The sequence below is a fragment of the Sciurus carolinensis genome, chromosome 16 (genome assembly GCF_902686445.1).
Source record: "Sciurus carolinensis chromosome 16, mSciCar1.2, whole genome shotgun sequence".
In the NCBI taxonomy this organism is placed as follows: domain Eukaryota; kingdom Metazoa; phylum Chordata; class Mammalia; order Rodentia; family Sciuridae; genus Sciurus; species Sciurus carolinensis.
The window spans coordinates 38,428,499-38,437,607 of NC_062228.1; positions in this window are offsets into that span (position 1 = coordinate 38,428,499).

Sequence of the window (9,109 nt, forward strand, 5' to 3'; positions counted from 1 at the left end):
GACTGCACATTTTGGGAGGCGCACCGTCTGGGTCCCAGCAGCAACCTGTCCCCTCCTGTGCGCTTTCATTCCCCCCTTCTGGCTTCCTGGTGGGTAGCAGCTGTGGTCTTTTGGAGTGTGTTCGTGGAAGTGTCCAGAGTACCTGAGCCTTTAGAGTGTGGTAGGGCAATCCAGAGAAGTACATTAGTGTTGAAAACTCATTCCTCACTCTACTACCCAAGGCTGGCCATACTGTCATCTGGGAGATGGCTGAATAGTTGGAAGAGGGTAATGTGATCAGCAGAAGTGGGAGGTGAGGGGATGGGATGCTAGGACCAGCACATACCAAGGGCAGGTGGTGGGGTGGGGAAGCAGCACTAGGGGATTCTAATTTTTTGAACCCTTCACAAATCCCAACCAGTCACAGAAGCCTCAATGTCTCATGAACTCTTCCCACTAATGTTTGCCAAGAACCTCTATTTCAAGTCCTAAGGATATAGGTATGAACAAGACCAACCCAGAAAGCAGATGCCCAAAGAACACAAAATCAAGGCCAACCGTAGGCTGGGTGGCCACAAACTTCATAGTCAGGAGGCCAGAGGAGTCACCCAGGGGATAGCCCAAGCAGGCTGAAGCCACCACCAGAGACACTTACAGGTAAGTTCCACTTCTGATGAGACATGTGACATGGAGCTGCAAGTCTCAACCAAAAATTGTGACTGTGGTCTTTGGTCCAACAGAAGGTCAGATAAGAAAGAGTTCAGTTGTAAGTAAAATATGATTCAAATTGCCAGGAGAAAAAAAAGAAATTTATGAATTCATATGAGCTTATGGATTCAGATGACTAGCTAAGGTGTATATCTAGTTTCAGGCATGGCTGGATCTTGGTGTTTATATGCTACTCTCAGGAATCTGGCTCTTGACTTTGTATAACTCTGCTTTGTCGTGTGCTGACTTCATGTGGTATACTTGCTAGTATCTCCAAGCTGACACTCCTGCCAGCAAGCACTTCTTTCCCAGGATCTCTAGCAAAAGTCCTGGGGATGATTCTCATTGGTCCAGCCTGGGTCACTAATCGCTGTTGACAGAGGAATGCAGAGCTCTGGGTGGCCAGACATGTGGCATGTGTGTCTCTGGGGCAGGACTGGAGTCAGACCATCTGAACTACCTGACTCCACCACAAAGGGAAAGGGTGCTGGCATGGCAAAAGCAGTAAATAAACAACAACAAAGACCTTCCTAAATAATGGGTGACAGTAGAGATGTGAGCATGCTCTGAAACAGCTGCAAACACCCTGCTTCTGACAGCAGGATTCCTCTTGCTGCAGTTGTGGCTACTGTCATTCATCCTCTTAGATTTCCTAATTCCACAGTACTGGTCTCTGTTCCAGGCATGAGATATAAGGAAGGTTCTGGACACTCCAGTGGGGAAGGCTGCCCACCATCTGGCTTCAAGAGAGGACTCATCCTAGCAGGGACTGATCACAATTGAGGTCTGCCTTATCCCCAAGTTCCCCAGTTTTCTTTTCTAGCATGCTCTAAGTCTCTGTGTGTTTGGGCTTCCACCTTCCTTTTCCTTGGGACAGTACCCCAAAAATCCCCAACCCGATTTTCAGGAGAGAAACAGCAGGGACTGCACTAGCCAAAGCCTAAGACAAGGTTTTTCATGCTTCCGTTTGCCCCCCAGAAATCCAATCAGGGTAGTCTTGACTCCTTGAAGTGAGTGAGGATGCCTAGCCCAATATCACATTGTAGTTCAGGAAGGCTGGAATATACAGGGTCAAACGTTCAGCTGATGGTCCTGGGGATGCAGGGGTTGGGGGTGGGCAAAGAAAGGAGCATTATCAGAGAGAGCCATGCTGAGGGAGCCAGGATTTAAGTGAACTGGGAGGAGTCAAATATGAGGATTCAGTTCATGGGTCATTATGCAGTTTTACGTCACCGTTCTGAAGTGTTACAGTGACAATTAGCAAGTTGCTGTTTGAACAAGCTTGTATGGGAAGTATCATAAAATAAAGGAAAGAACTAGGACCAGGGGCTTGAACTGAGACAGCAGGAAAGTGCACAGTTCCCAGCCACATGGGACTCCTCCCTAGAAATGAGTGCTCCTCAAAGGGTAGGGCACTGCTGTCAATTCGTGACTCCTGTTTACTCATTTTAATTATCCTGCAATTCTATGGGATGGGTATAACATTGACCCTGTTAAGAGAAAGGGAAACTGAGACAAAAAGATGTTTTCAGGGGCCCCTGCCACACTGCACTGCATGGGAAGCTTGGGCTGATTTAAGACATCCAATTGACCCGTTCATAGGTATCACCTTTTGGGTATGGGGTCTCTAGGGTGGCCTTGGCTGCCTAGGCCTGGAAAGGTGTTCGGAACTCCCCTGGAGCCTGCAACTCTGCTCTTCTGCCTGGAACATTCTCTTCCTTCCAATCCTGAGCACTTCTGTCCCCCTCCTAGGCCTCCTGCAACCCCCGCCAATCCGGGCTGACAGCTTGGCTGAGCCCCAGGCCGGCCGACTCCGTGTGCTGCGCCTTCCCCTGGTCACGCGGAGAGGACGGTGGAGGAGGAGGAGGGGAGAGAAAGGAGGCCGGCTAGGGTAGAAGTCAGCTTCGGGAAGGAGCCCAGTAGTGCCATGGGCGCCGCCCCTGCAGGGGGCGCTGCCCATTCTCGGCTCGGGGAGCAGACCGCCGGCGTGGAGGGAATGTGCTGGAGGAGGGGCTGTCCAGCGAGAGGCAACGTGGGGCCAGAGGTCCCGGCCCACTCCGTCCCCGCCACACCCCAACGGAAACTATCGCGACGGTTTGGAGAGAGCCTCCTCTAAGTCTCTTCTGGAACGGGCACCTCTGTTACCCCACTGCACAAACAGGGAAAAAGGCTTCACCGAGGAACCCAAGATTACACACCACCTCGAGGTACAAGCGCATAATGCCAAGAACAGGACCCAGAGGTCCTATAACGTAAGCCACAGTCCAGGCACTAAAGGTGCCGGCTAACCGAGGTCGGATCTTGGTTGCGCCACTTTCTAGCCACGTGGCTTTAGGCAAGTTTCTTAAACCCATCCGTAAAATGGGAGAGCGCCTACTTCATAGGGTTATCCCGGGTTCATTACGTTCCCTAGAGTAGGGCCTCGGCCGGCTGAGCCAGTCAGTGTTTGCCATGGTTTCAGCAGAATGAAGGAACTGAGGCTCCGGCCAGGGCCCCCGCCCACCCGCCTGCCCTGGGCCTCTCAGCGCGGGCGCACTCTGCAGCCTGCCCGCCTCCTCCCCGGAGCAGCCAGCCAGCACCGCCCAACTTGCTCAGGCTGCGCTCCACGTGCGGTGTGTTTACCCACGTGACATAGACCCGCCCCCACAGTCCCCGCCTCCGGTTCGGCCCCGCCCCACCCCCGTCCCGCCCCACGTCGCTGCGACTGCGCAGTTCAACTTGGCCGTTCCGGTTGTACGGCGCTGCGGTACAGAACACGGAATTGTGCCACTGAGACGTCCGCCGGATAAACTGGAGCTGGTCGCTTATTTCCCGGGCAAGCTGGTAGCGGGCGCTCCGCAGTGCCCAGACCGGAGCGGCTGGTCAGTGTGCAGAGAGTCTGCGCAGTGCTCACGGTGAAGGGGCGTGGCCGGAGCGGTAGGGGCGGAGTCATGCGGCGTTCAGGTCCTCTTGCGGGTTGCACACCGCTAAGGGGCGAGGCCGGGCGTGCGCAGGCGCTCCGGCGCCTTTGATGTCTGGCACGTCCCAGAGCAGCTCTAGGCAGGTGCGAGGCTTACCTTGCCCAGCCGGTACCCTCAGGAGACAGAACCGGATAAAACTCGGAAAGGTGCATTGACTCCCACATTTCACTGCGTTCGCTGTGCTGAAGAGCCATGCACTCCTTTGTACTCGTTCCTTGACTTGTTGGCACCCACCCTTCCTGCTATTTCTCTTCTGCCCGACCTGGATTAGCGTGGCTATGCTTTATGCCTCATCCTCCTTGAATTCTGGGCTGTTCCTGGAAGGTCTCCATGCCCTTGTTTTAATTCTTATCTGTATGCGAATAATCCTGGTAGTTCTAACAGCAGATAGCCCGTGTATCTTCATGCCAGGTGCTTTGTGAACATTAACTGATATCATCTGGACTCATTACACCTAATCCCCAGATACCCTGCTCTGAACTCCATGTTCTTCGGTTCATACTACTGTAGATTCCTCACTGGATGTTCCATGAGTTTCTCTGGACCAACATATGTCAAGTGGAACCCACGTTCCTTCCCCCAAAACTGTTTTTCCCTTGATATCTTCAGTGAATGGCATTGCCATCCACCCAGCCAAGCAGCCAGTTCTCAAATGGAGCATCAATCTTGACTCAGTTTCCCGAATCTAATCTGTCCCAGAATCCTATCAGTTTCTCCCCGACACCCAATTCTCTGCTACACTCAATCTCCACGACCCTACATGTTTCATGTGTTATGTTTTACCTGGACTCGTAGAAGAGTCATCTTTCAGCCTAGTGTCTCACTCTCAAGTTCAGCCTATACTGTCCAATTGCAGGGATTTTTTTTTCAAATATTTCTGAATGATTGCCTTTTTTCTTATAAGCACTAGGCCGAAACTCAAATCTTTTCGTCCTTTTAAGTCAGAAGGAAGATAAAGATGCCCTCTGGCTCTGCCTCTAGCTATTATGATACAGTCATTCCTTGATTCCAGAATCCTCCCAAAGTTACCAAAATTTGAAAACATTCAAGTCCTTTATAGAGAATGACATATTATTTACTTATAACTTATGAACATCCTCGTGCATACTTTAATCTTTGGAATACTAATACAATGTAAATGTTGTATAGCTTTTTTACTCTATTATTTAGAATGTAACAAGAAAAGGTACATGTTGTTCAGCACCTATGAAATTTTATTTTTCCCTAGTACTTTTGATTCTAGGTTGGTTGGAGCTGCAGATGTGGAGCCTGCAAATATGGAGGGTCAAGCACTTGAAAGTCCTGGCCAGTGCAAGAAGGTGAGAAAATTGAGTGATGTAAAGATTGGAAGCAAAAAGCCAACATTATTATTGTCAAGTGTTCCTCAGTATAAAAAACAAGATAATTGACAAATTAAGCAACCTAATAAGAGAGTTGTCCTCTGCAATAAAAATACATTTCTTTTTTTTAATTTATTTTAGTTGTATGTGGACACAATCTTTATTTAATTTTATGTGGTGCTAAGGCTTGAACCTAGTGCCTCACACATGCTGGGCAAGTGCTCTACGAATGAGCCTCAGCCCCAACCCCAATACAGTCCTTGAAAATGTAATAAAAATAAGCTATCCTGCACAGTATGGAGGTGTTTATGGATTCAACACAAAAATACATAAGATCTGTAAGGAAAAAAATCTAGAACTCTAATATGTAGGCTTTTTTAAAGACTTGAATGGACAAATAATGGGATCATGTCTTAACTTTGGAAGAATGTAACTTTCCCACCAAATGATCTATGTACTCGATGCAATTCCAGTAAAAATTCCAACTCAGTTGTACTGGAACTTGAGAAACTGGTTCTACAATATTTATGGAAGAATAAAGGTCTACAGTCTTTTAAGATAATTTTGAAAAAGAAGAACAAAGGGAAAGTCCTGCCTCTACAGGCATAAAAACAAATTTCAAAAGCATAGTAACTAAAATAATATGATATTAGTACAGAAATAAATAAGTGGAATAGTTTGGAGAATCCAGAATCAACTCAATTGTATATGTGATGTTATAAATATTGTGATGTGAGATAAAATCACATATCATTATAGAAAGCCCACATTATTTAGTAAATGACTCTGGGAGCCTTCTATAATGTATAAAAAGTAAAATTGAATCTCTAAGTCATACCATATACTTCAAATAGATTAAATATCTAGTTATTAAAATTGAAAGTATAAAGCTGATAAATTAACACAGATAATAATATATATGTGATAGGTAAGGATTTCTCATCACCTCCAAAGCATAATCCATAAGATGAGAAATGATGAGTTTTGACAGCACAAAATGAAAAATGTTGCTTTACAATAGACAAAAATTAACAAATAAGCAATAAACTGAGAGAAGATTTTTTTTCCATATCTTAAAAAAAAAACCACAGGCTATATCTGAAAAAATCAAGGAACTGCTGAAAATCAGCACAAAAAAGAAAGGAACTCTGATTTAAAAAGTAATGATAAAAGTCATTTACAGGAAGAGAAGTCAGAACTGCCAAGTTATGCAGAAAGGTTCATCCTCACTGGTGGTCAGAGTTACATATAAGTCCTTCATCAGACACACACATACACACACTGTTTTCTCTCCACCATGGTTTGCCTGTTCTTTTTTTAACCATAAGTTTTGAAGAGCAGTTTTTAATTTTAACAACCAGTTGATCATTTTTTTTTCTTTAATTTAGTGGTTCATGCTTTTTGTGACCTATTTTTACAATATTTGCCTACTCCAAGGTCTCAGGTATTTTCTTCTAGTAGTTTTATGGGTTTTTTAAAAAAAATGTTTACGTCTATGAACTACTTTAAGATAATTTTTTAATGGTTTGAATTAAAAGTCAGAGTATAGTGTTTTCCCATCTGGATCTCCAACTGTTTCAACACCGTTTTTTCAAGAGACTGTCTGTTTCCCTTTGCTTATTTGTTAAAAATCAGTTGACCATGTTCATGTGGGTTTTTTTTTTTAACTCTGTTCTTTCCATCAATCTTATATGTGTCCATCCACCAATACCATACTATTTTGATTATTGTAACTTTATAACAAGTCTTGAAATCAGGTAGTGAAATTTCTCCAAATATTTTCATATATTCAAAGAAAAAGCCTAGTTTTGTGCATTTAATAAATTACCTATTTTGTTTTATTTATTTTCACTCTTATTTTCCTTTCTGTAGGTTAAAATTTCTCTTATTTTTCTAACTTCTCAGACTAGTAACTTTTAGAATTGATTTTAGACCTTTATTTTCTTCTGTGAGAATTCAAAACCATAAATTCTTTGAAAGTACTATATTTAGCTGCATCCCACGAATTTTGATATGTTTTCTTTTCCTTTCCATTCATTTCAAAATATTTTTCAGTATCTTTTATCATTTCATATTGATCTATTAGGAGTCTGTTTAATTTAATTAGAAGTATGTTACTTAATTTTCCAAATATTTGGAGATTTTTTAGATATGTTTTTATTAGTGATTTCTAAATTAATTTCATTACAATCAGTGAGTATATTCTTTTGATTTCAACCCTTTTAAATTCATTGGGCCTTGGTTTATGGCCTATCACATTGACTTATTACACATTCCATATGCAATTGAAAGAAATGTGTTATTCTGTTGTTACTCAGTGTAGTGCTCTATAAATGTCAGTTAATTTGAGTTATTTGGTGATTTTGTTCAAGTGCTCTGTATTCTTACTTATTCTATCAATTACTGAGAGAGGAATATTGAGATCTCCAACTATAAATATGGATTTTTATACTTTTCCTTTAGTTTTTTGGTTTTGATGGTTTCATGTATTTTGATGCTCTCTTTTTGTATTGTAAGCATTATAATTTTTGTAACCTTTTTTTAAAATTTATTTTTATTGTAAACAAATGGGATACATGTTGTTTCTGTTTGTACATGGAGTAACAGCATACCATTTGCGTAATCATACATTTACATAGGGTAATGATGTTTGATTCATTCCGTTATTTTTTTCCTTCCCCCCCACCCCTCCCACCTCTCTTTTCCCTCTACACAGTCCCTCCTTCCTCCATTCTTGCCCCCCTCTCACCCCCCATTATATGTCATCATCCTCTTATCAGTGAGATCATTTGTCTTTTGGATTTTTGAGATTGACTTATCTCACTTAACATGATATTCTCCAATTTCATCCATTTGCCTGCAAATGCCATAATTTTATTATTCTTTATAGCTGAGTAATATTCCATTGTATATATATATATATACCACAATTTCTTTATCCATTCATCAATTGAAGGACATCTAGGTTGGTTCCACAATCTGGCTATTGTGAATTGAGCAACTATGAACATTGATGTGGCTGTATCTCTGTGGTATGCTGATTTTAAGTCCTTTGGGTATAGGCCGAGGAGTGGGATAGCTGGGTCAAATGGTGGGTCCATTCCAAGTTTTCTAAGGAATCTCCACACTGCTTTCCAGAGTGGCTGCACTAATTTGCAGCCCCACCAGCAATGTATGAGTGTACCTTTCTCCCCACATCCTCAACAACACCTATTGTTGCTTGTATCCTCTTGATCACATGGTCCTTTCATCATCAGTAAGTTTACCTACCTGCCTTCCAGTACTGGGGATTGAACTCAGGGGCTTGTGCACACTAGGCAAACACTCTTCCACTGAGATACTTCCCCGTTCCCCCCACCTTTTATTTTTCTTTTGTGGTAATAGAAATTGAACCCAAGAGTTCTCTACCACTGAGCTACATCCCCAGCCCTTTTTAGTTTTATTTTAAGACAGGGTCCCGCTAAGTTGCCCAGATTGAACTCAAACTTGTGACCCTTCTGCCTCAGCCTCTGGGATAGCTAAGATTACAGGCATGCATCACCACACCCAGCCCTCTGGTTTCTTCTTTGGCCCAGGTTTTATGGGCAGCAGTCACATTTTCCTGAGCCTAAAAGAAGGTTAAGGTGTTTCTCAATAGAAGATTTATAGACTGTATGGTACCTCCTATTCTAAAAGAAAATACTGAACAGGGACTAGTGTGGTCTAATCCAGATAACTCTGAGCTGGGTAGAGAAATCTTTCTTCTTTCTTAGAAGCTGATACCTGTAGGTGTAGATGTCTCAATACAACCAGTGGATTTCACTAGAAGGGTAACATCATTTAAAAATTGCCTATCATTTCTGCTTCTCTAAGAATATTTATCTTTCAAATTATAACAATTAGATTTTCCCTTGTTCCTATGCATACTTATACAGATGGAGCATGACTATTATGAAATCTGAAATGCTCCAATATCTGAAATTTTTTGAGCAGTAACATGATGCCACAAGTGAAAAGTTCCACACCTGACCACATATGAGAGTTTGCAGTCAAAACACACATTAAAAATACTATGTAAGGGGCTGGGGAGATAGCTCAGTAAGTAGAGTTCTTGCCTTGTAAGCACAAGGCCCTGGGTTCGAT